This window comes from Hippichthys cyanospilos, chromosome 4, assembly GCF_059441005.1.
Source record: "Hippichthys cyanospilos isolate Australia breed blue-spotted pipefish chromosome 4, RoL_Hcya_1.0, whole genome shotgun sequence".
NCBI lineage: Eukaryota > Metazoa > Chordata > Actinopteri > Syngnathiformes > Syngnathidae > Hippichthys > Hippichthys cyanospilos.
The window spans coordinates 13,222,096-13,238,655 of NC_142372.1; the positions used below are offsets into that span (position 1 = coordinate 13,222,096).

The following is a 16,560-nucleotide window of genomic DNA, read 5'->3' on the forward strand; positions in this document are numbered from 1 at the left end:
TTATTACTTTAGAATAAGTACTGAAGGAATTAATTACTTTAGTATCCAAATTGACTATTTAATGCAGTGGTACCCAACCACCGGTCCGCAGCCCAGTACAGGTCCAACTGGTGCCGGGTCGCGTGGGCCTCACCCAAAATAATGTGACAGTTTGACTTGATCTTTGTTTTTTGGTGCTGCCTTTGGCCGCTTTTGGTATTACATTTTGTAGTGAGATGGACGCACACGTTATTTTGTCTCGGTGAAATCTGGCCAATGACTGTAAGTTGTACTTTCTTTGTAAGAATGTTGATGTATGATAATATGACCAAAATTAATTTGTTGATCAAACAATTTGTGACTGGACACCATGCGACCTAATATCAGTTCTTATCTTCATCATGTTAAATAGGACAGAAGTTTAAATAAAACATGGGTACCTTGAGGACTGACTTTAGGCATCCCTTACCTAAAGTAATAGATTCATTTAATGTATAAAGTAATTGATTGCCTTAGTACTAAAATGCCTAAAGATTGCTTACTCTAGTATTTAATTTATTTAGTAACAGACACTTTTACACACTCTTAGAAAAAACACATGAAAAGATTTGAAAGAGTGCTTAAAAAAGTACCTGGATAAAATGTCTGGGACGTTCAAAAACTAAATATATGTCCTGTGATTGAATGAGTTAATTTTAATGTCATTTCCAAATTTAATATGATAGCTAGTGATGAAAAGTATTTAAAGAATATTCAGAGAAGCTTAACAGTTGTATCAGACTAAGTTCGGTCTTATTAGATGGCGGGATCAATGTTAACTATGAACAAGAACCTGCACATTAAATTTGTATTTCCCCTTTTCTGCTACTCTCTAATAATGATGCACTTTTTGTCCCTATGTTTGCATCAACATTTAACATTAAACATTGCTATTTATGTGCTGGAAAAATATAATTTGTCCTGAACGTCTTTACATTCTGGGAGTACAAGTTATTTCTTTTACATAAAGTGTTGTTCTCGCCAAAGGCACTAAACGACTAATACTTGTTCCCACTAATGGTGTGGGTTTATGGAATTATGCGTATATGCAGGGTGGTGAAGATGGTGTAGGGGGCTGGAGGCTTTGCTGTATAGACTCATTGAGGGTCCTAATGGAAAGCTATTGGACCTGTGTCCTGAGGCAAAGAGTGATTCACAGGATGACAGAGGCCTCGGTCTGACAGGCCTGACCTATATCCCTATTTGCATAATAGCGAGGGTAAAAGCAATTGTCAGATAAAGAGTTTTGTTTTAAGATTTTACTCTGCTTGTTTTTGGTATAAGTGCGCAGAGTGGTTTGTGCGCTTTGTCATGGAAAGGAAACCTGCATTAATGTGTATTTTTGTTTGTCATGTTTGGGCAATTAGTTTGTTGGTGTATGTGAGTCAGGAGGAAGAAGGTACAGTGTGTGGCCGCGTGTGTGCGGTCCCCCTGGCATGTCCTGGATCCTGTAGCGGGATACCGAGGCCTTTCTGCCTGGTTTACTGATGAGGCCTGTTCTGCTTCCAGACAATTTAGCAAAGGAAACTGCACAACAAACATAAACAGACAGTGAACGAGCCAGGCAATAAAAGAGCACACGTACACATGCACAATCAAAAAACAAAAGGTGCATGCCAGCAGATTTGAGTGTTGTTTTTGTCATTTAACGGGATGAATGTCATTCATTGTACAGAGTCATGATTTTCTGGCATTTACTGTATATTGTAAAGTCATTGCTACATTAGTGATGTTTTCAAATACAGTAGGTGCCTTGAGATGCAAATTTAATTTGTCCTGGACTTCTTGTTAAATTGTCCTTCTAATTGAAAAGAATAGAAATGCAAGTTAAAGCAAGAATTTATCCCAACCATGGTTCATACCTAGAAACAAAAAACTAAGTCAGACCCACAGCTTGCTGACAAGTGGTGACTGACAAAATGGCTGACCGGGTAGATTTTGCAGTTCAGTTTATATTTGAAATATGCATGTTATGCAGAATTACCTTTTTAGTCTAATAGTGGTGCAAAAAAGTTGTTTATGCAAAAAACATTTTTGACTAAATTTATTAAAAGATCTGATCGTGAAAAATTGTAATCTTTATTGGCGGAGTGGTAAAGACTAGGGATGTCCCGATCTCAATTACGGTCATTTCAGTGGCTTTTGGCGACATTGGATTTCGACATCTCTAAGAACAATGTCCTTATTTCATCATCATCATCATTATTATTTCTGTATTACCGGTGGTCGTCAAACTAACGGATGGAGTCCAATCGACTCAAAGTATGTCTCAGGTGAAGAGGGCTGGGCCACTGACAAGGAAGGGGTTGAGGAGAAAAAGGGGGAAAGGATGGAAAACATGTTGGAACTTTGGACCAAGCCCAGTGGTTGATGGAGAGCTGGCACGGGCAAGCAGAGCATTGCGTGCATGTTTGTTTGTGTTCCTCTATGGTCAGTGTAGTTCAAAAGCTGAACCGCGCCCAAGCTTTAGTAATGATGCAGCCTGCCACAAAAGACTACAATAACCAACAGTCTGCAGCCAGCCAATTACTGTCCGCTGCAATTATATTTCCAATTCACTAGTGACTGGGGGGGAAAGTGGCCCAGCTCAACTAATCATTTCGAGCAATTACTTTTAAAACTAATTAGAAGGGTTTTTTTGCTGTGCGTGTCTGAGTTTGGGAGAGCTTTTTGTTTGTGTTTTTGTTGCCGTTTCACTTTGTCAACCAACTTGAATAGAAAGAACCGGGGGAGAGGTAATGGGGGGTCACTATCAGCATCGGGCAAGCAAAACATCGAGCACAGCCCCGGATTTGAGAAAGTTGGTCATTATGGATGTTGGATAAGTTTTGAGTGAGTTCATTGTGTATGAGAGAATGTTGTTTTCATCCCGCGGGTGTCTGAAACCCTGGCTCAACTGATAAAATAGATTCCTGGGGATGTCAGCTTGACCGGCGTGAGAGAGCTTGAGAACTTGTGAAGAGGGCAGGATGTGACTCGATTACAGAATTTGGGATGCTGTCCATGAGAAGAACTAACTAAAAGTCTGCATCCATTCATTTTTTGTACCGCCTGTCCTCATTAGTCATGATGTGTTTGGAGGAGAGGCCAGGTATGCACTGGATTGGTCGTCAGTCTGTTTCAATACATTTGTACAGTGAAGAATCATATTTATATTTCATTATCCATATTCCATGCTGTCCCATCCATGTCCATCCAGCCATCCATTTTCTTGACCACTTGTACTCACAGATATGCTGGGGCCTATCCCAGATGTCTTGGGGCAGCAGGGGAGTACACCCTGATTTGGTTGCCAGCCAATTGTAGGGCACACAGAGACAGACAAACCTAAGCGCAATTTGGAGTGTCTAATATACCTACCATGCATCATTTTTGTGAGGATGGGAGGGCCCACACGGGCATGGGCGGAGCATGCAGATTCCACATAGAAAGGCCAGAGACTGATACCAGCCAACGACCTGCTAGCCACCCCCATTCATGTCTGATTTGTTCACCTTCAGAACTACTTTTGTAGTGTTATCTCTAGGCGTATTTTATTCAGCAACTCTCAAAGATAAATTGTGTGACAGCATCTGTTTTATTTCTTCTGGAAAATTGCATCACTTATGACAATGTGTATCACTGTATCAGTATAAAGTTTAACAAAACAAAAGCTATCAGATATCACACATATAATACAGTTTAGCACTAAATGGCTTTATGCTCTAATCTGTTTGCTCTTAATTTGAAAAGTAAAATATAATGTTCCTATCATCACATAAAAAGCATTCAATTAGCTTTGCTGACCCTGTTAAAAAGCTTTCATACCCCTTAACGTGCCTTCACGTACCTAAAGAAATGCATTCTTTTCCTTTTATATAAAGCTCCTGCTCCTCCAAAAATAGTGAAGGAGTCGTGTGTGTGGCCAGCTGCATGTGGAGTGTTTTTTTGTAAGTGTGTGTGACAATGTTTCCAATCGTAAAATCAGCAAGATGGTCTGTTTTATATTTCATGAGTCTTGGGGTTTCTTTTTATACCATACCACCCTCAGACACGCATATACCTGCTATACATACAGCTGGTTAAGACACGCACGCATGTATGGTGACTCGCAAATGTAAAAACCTTGCTGTAGAGACGAGTGGGCGTTCTCTGCCTGAGACTAATATCACCTAATAATGCGCAACAGGATCACCGAGATTAGCATAATTCTCGTTGACACGTTTTGCTAGAACGCATGCAAATAAAGTGTGCTTTGTCTTAACAATTAATTTGAATGGGGAAAATGGAATAAAATAACGTCATATCCTGAGCATTTTTCAAATGAATTGCAGAATTCCCAAAACTTTATTTGGAGGTGATTTGTAGAACATTCATTAATGAATATTGCACTACAATATACGTTGAAATAATTTGCAAATCATTGTACTCTATTTTTAATTCCATTATGCACAACAGCCCAACTTCATTTTTCATTTATTTGTTGTAATTTCTTAGATTCCTGCTCAGTGTTGCCCCTCTTGGTTCCTTCGTGGGTCTATTTTCTCTTTCATGTTTAAACAACTCATTTCAAATTTAAATGATTTAAAAATAGGTACAGTATATTTTGATTTATGATATTTATGATTATTACATTTAATTCTGAATTGTAATTTCAGTTCAGACACATAGAACAGCTTTGTTTCTTTCAAGAGAATATCAAGCATCAACTGTTGGCTCCGGGCTTAAAAAGTGGGTCACATACAGCTAGAAAAATGCTTTACATTAAATAAAAAGGGGGGGAAAAAAATACTGAAAATCCTGGAAACCTGCATTATTCAGTGTGTGCTGCAGTGTCCACTCTCCAAACACTTGTTTGTGCACCCAAACAAGCAAACCCTGTAATGCCTCTGGTGTTTGACATTCCTACCACTCCCGATGTAGTAATGTCTCATTAATAGACAGCTTACATCAAAACGCATGGCATTACCTCTCCCACTTTTACAACGCTGTGGTGACAACAGCTTTTATCTAAAAATATTTCCCCCCTGCGCAATCACTCAAATGTCACTGCATGTGGCACGCTTCAATATGAGGTCTTTACAAATGTTTGTTTTCTTATTTATTTATTCATAACATGTCGAAATAATAATAATAACTTTTTCTAACTGAAGTTTCACGTTACACAGAGTTATGTTTGTCAAACTTTTATTGAAAATCTACTTTTCCATTGAATAATTGAGTAATTGACCCTCCCAGCTCCTTCCTCCATTTATTATTATTATTTTTAATTATATAAGCTCGTATGGTTGACTGTGAATAAAAGTGAGTGGATACAACGACTCAGTTTTGTTTGTTCTTGTGTGTAGATATAACATTATTTATTACCTTATATCAAAATTTGCCTGTACTAATCGATTAGCAATCATGATTAACAGGCATGCTATAGCCTAATCCAACCAGCTTTGAGCAATAGGCGGGGTACACCGTGAACTGATTGGCATCCAATCACCCAATCACAGCGCACACAGAGACAACCATTCACAACACAAAAACACAGCTAAGGGCAATTTAGAGTATCCAATGTATATCCTATGAATGTTTTTGGTAATGTGGGAGGAAACAGGAGTACCCAGGAAAAGAAAAAAACACGCAGGCATTGGGGGAATATGTAAACTCCAGACCGGAACGTTGGATCCGGAAGGAACTCCAGGAACTCTGAACCGTGAGGCGAATGTGCTAACCAGTCTGCCACCGTGCAAATATCAATACACAGTGTTGCATGCAGTTGTTAGCAATTCTGAAACTATAAGCCAATTTATGTTAAGAGAAATGTCATATAAATGTGTTTCTGGTTTTATAACCTCTATGACAACAGGTGAACTGGTGAATATAAAGTGCACACTGAGCTTTGCATTCAGTCTATTACTATGCTGATGTGTTCTTCTTCTTAAGCACTGATGCATGGGTGCTCGAGACTCAAGGCAACAAATTAAAATTAGAGGAGAACGCACCTCACTCTCGCAGCAATTACTTTTATGCCGTTGCTCAGCCATAAAGTATTATTATTATCACCGTATTAGTAATTGCTAATTATGTACAAAAATGAGATCCCCAATTTGTGGTTGTTTCAATCTAATGTGCTAATGGGAAGGGATATTTTCAAATATTTGTGCATCTCTTGCTAATAGGATTGAAGTTGAGGCGCTTCACAAGCACACTCCTCTGTTTGATATTTGTCTTCATCTGTTTCCTGACCCGTCCTTGTTTGGAGCACCATGGCCATTATGTTCACTGCGAGGGTCTCTGAGCTGGAGATTTCTCTCGAGTGTGCAAACTGTAAAGGAAAGGAAATCTGAGAAAGAGAGAGGCATGGGGAGAGGGGGTTGAAGGGGCACGGCTACAAAATATGGGACATAGAGGAGTGGTAGTTTGATTGAAAGTTGTCTGGCCTGGTGCCCACTGAGGTTGTTTCCCCCTGTGGACTGTTATTATCAGCAGAGGGACTTCCCCATTGCCTTGGCAGGGAGCATCTCGGGTCTCTCCCCTGGAAGATGCTATCCCATTTGGGAGGCCTTGAATAGGGGTCCTCGCATCCCGTGTGACTTCTTTTCAGAGGGGAACTCAGCGGCGTAAACAGGCTTCATGTCAACATAAGCATCTCAGGCTTCTCAGTACGAAATTCATAGGCCCTCTGACCCTGTCCCCTAGCCTCTCCTCTCCTCAAAGAAACATTGCATTGGGCAGGAATTTGATTTGAATAGCCAGCCTTTTCAAATTCTAATTTGTATTCAGCGGAACATTTAAGGTCAAGCGCAAACTGTCGATCTCCTTTTTGTCCGGATTCTGAACCAATATTTTCACTTAAAAAGTAATGACAGCGGTAAGCCTTTATTTACGGAATATGGTCGACATTTCAGGGCATATTGTTTTTGAAATGTTCTTCTTGGTACGGTATGTATATAAAAAGATTACTGTTAATCGACAACAACGAAAGCTATAACCATAAACACAACTACATAACGTTCTCTTAATGAAGCTAGTTTAGCTTTTAATGCAGATAAAAATTGGAAATGCTAAAAATAATGTTGTGTTGCAGTGTTATAACCCTTCAAGCAATGGTAATTCATACACAGCTGGTGGAGCGACACACAAAGACCGACAATTGAATAGTTATTCCAGGCATATAATCTTTGTTGTTTGTGAAAATTGACCAATATGTGTTTATGTCTGTATTACACTGCCCCTGGTCGCCAAAGATTGCAAACCAAAAGGAGCAATAAAATGTCTAATTAATCGAAGCAAAACATGTGGGCAAAACCTTTGTTTTCATTCTATGTAATTACTGTATCTCATTACTGCATGTCTTTTTTAACAATTCATGGGGGTACTAATCTTTTTAGCAATTAAAGCATGTGAAGTAGTATGTTTTAACATGCAGCTCGAGCTTCAGCTTTTTGATAATATTCGTGCCCACGCCACCATTACTCGCTGTTTCAGGTGCGTGGTTAATTTCTAAAGGAATGCAGGCAGTTCCAGTGTCCGGTGATTGGCATGTTCAATGTGCTGTGTGTAATGCAAGTAAATCCACTTTAGTGCGTGTGTGTGTTCGTGTGTGTGTGTGTGTGTGTGTGTGTGTGTGTGTGTGGATGTGTGCAGGTAGTTTGTCACAGTTGAAACAGAGATACAAAGGCAGGTGTCACAGATGAATTTATTCAATTTTGACAATGGCCCTGCTGTGTTGGGTGTGAATCGTCTTTTGACTTATTCTTGAGTATTGATATGGCTTACACTGTTTAATGTAGGAGCATGTGTTCAAACTCTTTGCCCTGTTTTCACCAAACAGCATTTTCATTGTTATCATCAGCCATTCTTAATAATGCTCATGCCTTATGGCTTATGAATTTTAAATGTGACAAGGCAACTAAAATGACACATCCAAACTGTCTTTCTTTCACTTGCCACAATGCAATTACATGCCGCTTCTAATTTGGGTAAACAAATATAGTTTGGGTTTCTTAAACATTTGGAATATCTCAATTTACATGGTTTAGTGAAAGGTTAGCTGTGTTACCCCGTTTGAAATCACAATGTACAGTTACTATGACACAAATAGACTTCATTTTTGCTTTTTACTTTCTACCGTCAATAAAATACATGAAATTCATGTCACTCGCCACACTGATAAAGTAATCATTTTGCTCCTCACTCCAAAAGTGTGGCTTTATGTGAGGTTTAAACTGCATAATGGCGCATATAATATATAACACACACACACACACACACACACAATACACCACAATATATCTTCAATGTACCTGACGAATGAAGAGTAAATTCAACACCATTTTTTTCTGTCAACCATTCCGCGTACCAAGAACAAAGACAAAATACCAGATGTCCTATTTTTTTTGTCCTTTGCCAACTTTTCCAGTTGTATCATCTCCAAGCTGACCATGGTGATTTTTGTTCACACACCTGGACCATGAGGTCGCACCTATGCAGCCATCTGGGTAAATAGTCGCTTTTGTAAGTGCCGCATTGTGTCTTAATGTGGTAAGTGAGTGGGATAAACACAGAGCACAGCTTCCCCTGGTGAGGAACTGCTGTGGTGTACTGTATTGTAGGCCTGGTGTTTACCGCCCATCTTTTGGCTCTAGCAGCCCATAGTTGTCCATGAGTGGATCATGCAGCAGCCATTACCCCTTCACACACACATACACACACCCAAACATGCACACAGTTCGCTTCTTCACTCTCAATTTAACCCTGGTGTGTGATGGGGCCCACACTTAGGCTCCTTGCGGGTGTTAATGGCCAATGGAGCAGATATCGTAATGAGTGATCAATCTAGTTGCTTGCCGTCACGGCAACACATTAGCCATTCATACAGATTCAGTCCACTCGCCCAAGCAGAAGATCTAGATGCATATTTTATGTTTATCTATTACCCATCTCGTCTAAGCGGACTCGCTCATAAAGCAAAGAAGTTGAAAAGGTGGCAAAGTCGACCACGAAACGCCCATCAAAGGCCGTTTTATCTATGAATGATAACGAAGTGATTACAGCAATCTTTTGAAACTTCCTCAACATTTAAGTTTGTTGTAAAAGTTCACCTTTGGAAGGAAGTGCGGCAGGGGTGAAAGTGAGCTTACGCTGTGCAGGAGGGGAAAGACAGCGGCAATCCTGGGAGATGAGCAGTGTCTGCTTTTAAGTAGCTCAATCATGCACCTGTCACCCCGCTTCCTCATGTCCACATCCGTGTTTACCAAAATGAGCTCTGACAGAAGACATCAGCGCTGGTTTGTGTGCAAACAGCTTACGTGGACAGCCTCATGGAGACCGCTACGTCTTGCACTCTAATGCATTTTTTAGCTTTCGCCATCATGCGAGATCTCATTTGAGGCTATTTAAAGCCGGAGGAACTTACACTCTTCCGGATGAGGGGGGTGGTAATTTGGTGTCGGTTTGCTGAGACAGCATGAGAACAAGACGTGCCGCATGTAGGCTAGTGGCAGCACCTTAGCATGTCACCGTGGCATTTGTCATTATTACCTGAATACATTTGCTGCGAAACCTTGTTCCCGCACCCCCACACTGAACTCGGTAGCGGCGTCGTGCGTTCCGAACCAGCCGAGCAAAGTCTGAAAGCAGGTTTCAGGCAAGGCTGGTTCCAATTCATCTGTGATAAATGGGCAGATAAGACAATCAGTGCCCGTGCTGACGTGGTGCAGTGTTAGTTTGTCACACCACTTGCAGCCATGGTAGGTTGAAGTGAAGAAAAGGTACCAAAAAAAACCCCCACCTCAACAGGGAGTCCATCAATATCAAAATACAGTTTTAAGGATTACTTACATTCAGGCACTGTTTAACCATTAAAGTCCGGCTGTACACAGGCCGCTGATAAACATGAGCGTGTTTCTCCACATGAGAGTGCCAGTGTTCTTGTATCTTCCAGGATGCAACTATGTGACTAATTGCTGTTCCTCTCACTTGTATAGTCCACATCATGTTGCTGTTATTGCATCTCTCCCTTTCAACCCCCCAACCCAGGCAATCTCTCAGTGTTGGAACAAGCACTGTTCTGCACGCAAAGCTCCCAACAATCACAAACTAAAAGCACTTATTCGATACAACATCTGCCACTCACCCACAAACACACTGATGGAATCTATATCCAGTACTCACTGTATGTAGATTTCTCAATATGTAGATAAATATAGTTGCAGTTTGCTATGATATACATTATAGAGCTGTTTCTAATGTTTTGCCCTTCTAGTGTAGCTAAAATATCAGAAACAATTTTCAGTACAAAACAATGCAGATATATACTAACGTAAACAGCCACTATGTATACTGTTAGATTGTTAAATTATGACATATATATATATATATATATATATATATATATATATATATATATATATATATATATATATATATATATATATATATATATATATATATATATATATATATATATATATATATATATACACACACACACACACACACATTTTGATTGGAGATATGCAGAGTCGCTGCATATAAAAGGCATTACACATGCCTTTGTAGTGATTTGTATGTTTTATTTTCTTTGCGTCCTGAACTTGTTATGTACATGTGTCGTATACTTTTCGCATAACATTGTTTTTGCACTGTAAAATGTAATAATCCTCTCTTTTGAATTCACAATCTTCCAAATCAAGAAGAGTGCATCATTCAAGCTCTACATTTTAATTTACATGAAAGATACACAAAATTTAAAACGAAATCACTGAAAATGTCCTATATTTATTTTTTCCATCTGTTCAGAAGTACAACTAGATAACCACATCTTTGAAGACTTCATGAATCTTAATAAATCACAATTATTCTAACGAGAGCCTGGCTGCAGAGGAACATATGACAATACTCCCACCTTGAGGTGTGTGGAGAAACGACAGGAACAATCTTAACAAGTCACAGAAGTCCAGTTCACAAGACAATCAGTACACACAGGCGTCGTTATTGCATTATATTAATAAATTCCTGATTGCTGTGCTTGTCAAAAGGCTCCATTGTGCTTAGATCAGGTGGGTCATCATCCACCAGATTCCCAGCTGGCCCAGCAGAAGCAAGCAAGCACATGCTGCTCTCATGTGTTTTCACAGGCATGGAACCACGGGACTGGACTATAAAGACAGGAAGTGGTCGAGGATGAGCGAGGACTCACCTGTGAACCAGAAAGGCCTGGTTCAGGTGGGACCTGTCTCGACCTGCTGCCACATGGACTCTAACGCAGGAGGAGGTGAGGGGGTGAGGACAAATTGGCCATCTGCTGTGTACGTGGTGATCTATTTACCTGCAACCTTCATGGACTTATGGGACTTGTGCTCCACATTGTCACACTGTTTAACACACAGTTTAGGCCTACGTCGTTGTTGTTGTTTTTTTTTCTGCAAAACGAGTTATATATATATATATATATATATATATATATATATATATATATATATATATATATATATATATATATATATATATGTATATATGTATGTATATATGTATGTATATATGTATGTATATATATATATATATATATATATATATATATATATATATATATATATATATATATATATATATATATATATATATATATATATATATATATATGTATACGTCAGTGTCTTTCCAAACGTCACAGTGAATCCATGATTTCATATTGAGTATTGAAGCTCTTGTGACAATTACAATACCAATAATAGTGACGTGATCCTTCATATTTGTTTTACAAACAAAGGTCAGCTGCTTCTTCATTTGGAACAATAACAGTCAAAACAAAATCAGACACACTGATTGCAACAGTAACATACAGCAACTCCGACAGCCAATGACCTTTGCTGTTTAAATCAAAGACCTGGTTTTGCAATGATAAACACACAAACATACAAAGAATCACACATACACACGTTCACATCAGGAGTGAATGTGAACATTTAATTGGGATTTAATTTGGCTAAAGGCCTGAGGGGGCTTGTTTGGCTAGCTGGTTTGTGTCTCGTTTCCTGCTCTCTATTATCATTTAGATAGTGCTCGTTGAGGGGTTTAAAAAGAGTGATTAACAAAGATGTCCAGGGGCTTCCTCCCCATTGGAGACTTACTGAAAAATGTAATTAAAACAACATGTCATCTTTTTAACCATTAAAAAAAAAGTAAATTTGTGTAAAAAAGTCAGTGTTACCTAATACTGTAAAGAATTTAAAAAATGAGAGATTATTTTGTATCTGTAATTAATTAATTAAACTTTTTAGTTTCACCTAAAATGTCTGAGAAAACCCCTCAACCATTTTTTAACCATTCATTTAGATATATTGTGTAAATTATGTAATAGTAGTAGATCAAAAAACTACAAAAACAAATGCAGTAAAATGCAGCAAATGCAGTACCTTCTGCTGTTTGATTGTTTTTTAACTATTGTCCCATGTGTCTTCTAAAACATTTAGTTTTGTCACTTAGGAGGAATGGTTCTGTTTTCTTTTTTTTAATTGCAAATAATTAGAAAAATACCTTAAAACTAAACATTGTCTATTCTGTCCATTGCAGATTTGCTCAAACATGGGGTGTTTTCACGTTTTTTTTATGGCAAAGAGTTTTGCTATGGCACACTACTTGTATAGTGGTGTCTCTGTTGCTTTCGTTAGCTATAACTACAGTCATAGCTGGGTGCTTAGCATTTATGTGGTTAGCTAAATTGAGCTGCTTCTGTGGTAAGCAAGCTCCTCCTTACAAAGAATGGAAAGCTTCCTTCATCAAAGTTGTTGTCAGAGTGTTTTCTAGCTAAATATACCTTTACTGACAAGTCTCACACTTACACTTTTTCATGTCTTCCGTCTGGCTTCCCAACCATTAAAGGACTCCAAAAAAAAAAATCATTGTCCACTTCAGGGTGTGCTTGCAAATGCAGAAAACTGGGTCTTATCAGCATACTGAAAGCACAGTTGCGAAAAAGAATTAAAGTTAGAACTGACATGGGTGGCAGATTGGTTAGCATATCCTCTTCACAGTGCAGAGGTCATGAGTTTACCTCCGTCTGCGGCCTTCCTGTGTGGACTATGCATGTTCTCCCTGTGCCAGCGTGGGTTTTCTTTGGGTACTACAGTTTCCTCCCACATTACCCAAAACACGCATAGTCGATATATTGGACACTCTAAATTGCTCTTTAGTGTGTTTGTGTGTGTGAATGGCTGTGGCATTTAATATGTTGTTTTTACATCCATAGTATTACCACAAACTGGTGGACCAGCCTGGGTTTTCAGGACTGTTAAAGACTTTGCAATGCTTATTTTTACATAATGTTTTTTGTGAACTTATGCAACATATCATAATATATGTGATTCCTTATTGCTACTTGTGATGCATTTATTGTATCACAATAGACTCAAAGTAATTACATTTCACAACTTGTAGTAGGGGAGGTCCAGAACAAAAAACAGGCAAAGCAATGTATTATAGCTAAAAAGGAATATATCCCATTTTCTTTATCTTTCTTCCTGAAGAAATATTATATGTTACTACGAATCAATACATGACAGGAAAACAGCTGCTTTGTGGATGCTATAGTCACATAATTCTATTTGAACAGTGACAATGCTGCTTCTTCGCCATAGTGTGAAGTGGAGCTACCCGTGGCCATCTTAAGTTGCCACTGGTTAAGTAGGCCTAACTTGTAGCCATTCATTTTTCTATTTCGGTTTTCATGTTATTTTCATTCTCTACAGTGACGATACATCCAGTTATACCAATACATCTGGGAGAAGCGCAACATACACATTTTATTGGTAAGAATGTAATTATAACCTCAATCATCTATCCATTTTCCTTATAGCTGAACCTGCTAAAATCAAGTTCAAACGGTCATTCCTTTTGCCAAAACATCAGCGTATCACCTGCATTTTTTCTGAGTCAACCAATTTTTTATATGATAAAATACCATGTTACGGCATTTATTCATCGTCCACTGTGTGCGAACACCCCCGTGGGCTAACACATGCACGGAGAACAGACCAGCGGTGGTTGGTTGTAACAAAGTCCTCCGTTGACCCTAACGTTCAATCTAAGCAACACCAGTTTAAAGTCCTGTTGACAAGAAGCGGGAAGCGAGAAAAGAAAGAGGATATGACATGAGGAGAAATCGGCTCCTTCTGTTGCTTGTCACTCCGAATTATTGAAGATTTACCCAACATGCACCTGGGGGAATCAGTGTCTGTCCACCCGGGTCGCTCATCTCATGTCGAAATACACACAGACACACATTCCCTCGTCCCTTGTCCTCCTCCTCGACGTACGCAAATATGCACTCATTCTCTTGCTTTTTCCCCATCCTTCTCGCAGCATTGTTTTGTAAGCGTTTGGGCTCCAGCGGGTCATGTATGTCAGCCCATGTATGTTTCCACATATGTGTACATGTGTGAGCAGATGCTTGCTCGGGGCGCTCTCGCATGTCTGTCCCTGCTAGCTCAATAGAAATGTGGGACAAACTTGAGATCACAAAAGAACTTTGCTTGGCCACATCTGAAAAAAAAAAAAAAAAAAAAGCTTTCATTTGCTCTTAACTGCATCTCGCTGTCCTCATTTTTGGGGGAGGAGGGGGCCAACTCTTCATTACATGACAATTTATTATAATTTGCATTATTTCTACGTGTTCACAGAGGAGGAAAAATACATCTGTTAATAGAGCCGGCTCCTTGATAACGTTCCTGCGGAATGTGCATCTCCCCGCTATCCGATATTAATAAGTCCTAGAAACATGGCTGTAGTTATTAGAGTTATTTATACATTTTACCCTACAAAGCCAGCTTCGCACACCTCAATGAGCACCAAATATATTTTGTCAAACTCTTTCATGGTAATTCAATGAACCGTGACCTTTGGATGACAATTAATGCCAAACGTATTCCCACAATGTTCATTTATTATGAGCTCATTTTACCTCGCCTGCATTTTCTACCGCGCGCGCGCATTCGTGCAAGTCATCTTCAAATGAGCTCTTCATCATTAGCCTCACCAGGACAAAGGCCTCGCCGTCCACTCCCTGCAACTGTATTGCCAAAGTCAGCTTTAAATTCCTAATGAATATGTTTATGACAAGCGGGGCCTATTAACTGCCTTTCATGACGAGCAGTTTTGATATAAAAATTGCAAAGCCAAAGGGGCCCATTTGTTATCAGCGTACAAACAACGTAAATCGACGCTGTTTGTCACACAAATTGTAAAGCTAATGAACAAACCGGCTTTTATGGATTCGTTTAGAGGCATGATTGAACCATAGGAAATCGTCTCATGGTCCTTGCCTCTTTAAGATTTTCTCCCCCCATTTAAGCCTTATAAGTCTGGAATTGATGCTTTTCTTAGACAGTCATCACAAGATCTCAAAAATATTCCGGTTTCCGTATGCACCCACGCCTCCTCCCCAGCCGTTTTCCAAATGTTTCCAGTCTATCATACATCCCCCCCTTACTGGGATCAGTGGGGCCATCACGCGCACACCTTTGATGTCTCCCGGAGTTAAGCTGGTTTTGAAGTCAGATTAGTGAATTGTAAACACCCCTTTTAGACCCTCAGACTCTCTGCGCTGAGTGAGAGAGAGAAGGAGTTGTGGGATTAACCCGTACACTACAGCGCAAAGGTTAGCCAATCTACCATCATGCTAAGTATTATTTGGAAATGTTCAATTGAGATCCTCCACTTAATTGGCCTTGCTCTTTCGCTATATTATTTTTAACTCCGCCATGTACAGAAAGAACGAGATGTTTTTGGGCTAACATGCTAACACAAAAACTACAAACTTGATTTCCTTGGAAAAATTTTGAAGGTTTAGTATGTGCCAAATGCAGAACATGCAGGTAAAAATTGGGCAAAGGTCCCGGCAGCCCAAAATAGTATCAGGTTAGAGGTATATTGTTTTTTTGTTTGTTTGTTTTAATTTGCAAACCAGAAAGTAGCCTTTTAACTAATTTGGGCAAACAGTTATGATGGTGTGCATTTTCAGTTACAATTAGGGAGACCATAAGAATTGTGTTCCATATTTGACTTTCAGTTTTATCAATATGGTTTTGCAAAAAAACAAACCAAAAACTAAAATAAAATAATTAGTAGGTGTGTATGTGTTTGTGTATGTGTGTTTGGATGTTAAAAACAACATAAACACACTTTTGTTAGTTTAACCTTAACAGACGTCTGAACTCAGAGCTGTTCTGGGCTCCTTTCATTTTTTTTTTTTTTTTTTTCCTCGGGATGCTAGGGAGATAGCCAGATTGAAGCAGACAGTGTGTCCGACACACACAACTATGCTTTTGGTATGGACACACGTGTACGGGGGAGAGGGCAGTGTTTTTCAGCTCGAGAAGCCCGTCTGTCTCTTTCACATTCCATTAGTTCCTGGAGCTACATCAGAGGGCAGAGGGAGTGCGCAGGCATTCCTGCAAGACGCAGATGCTAGGATCAAAAGTCAGACTGGCTCCTGTACGCAACGGGGGAGGGAAGACGCGCAACTAAGAAAAAATACAGAGAATATACACCGGGTACATAAGGCCGCAAGTT

At 39.4% G+C, this 16,560-nt stretch overlaps 1 protein-coding gene across 6 annotated transcripts in view; it reads left to right on the plus strand.

Moving 5' to 3' along the window:
* The window catches only part of immp1l (inner mitochondrial membrane peptidase subunit 1), a 69,069-nt gene that overhangs the window by 22,260 nt on the left and 30,249 nt on the right, over positions 1-16,560 (plus strand). Inside the window, exons 9-11 of one of the 6 annotated variants that reach the window (XR_015865285.1) lie at positions 8,411-8,489; positions 11,130-11,266; positions 13,740-13,799. The exons of 1 other annotated variant lie outside the window; for it this stretch is intronic. The gene's annotated coding sequence lies outside the window, so the exon portion shown is untranslated. Of the gene's footprint in view, positions 1-8,410; positions 8,490-11,129; positions 11,275-13,739; positions 13,800-16,560 lie in introns of all 6 variants that reach the window. 4 more of the 6 variants (XR_015865283.1, XR_015865281.1, XR_015865284.1 and 1 more) reach the window with 4 other exon arrangements.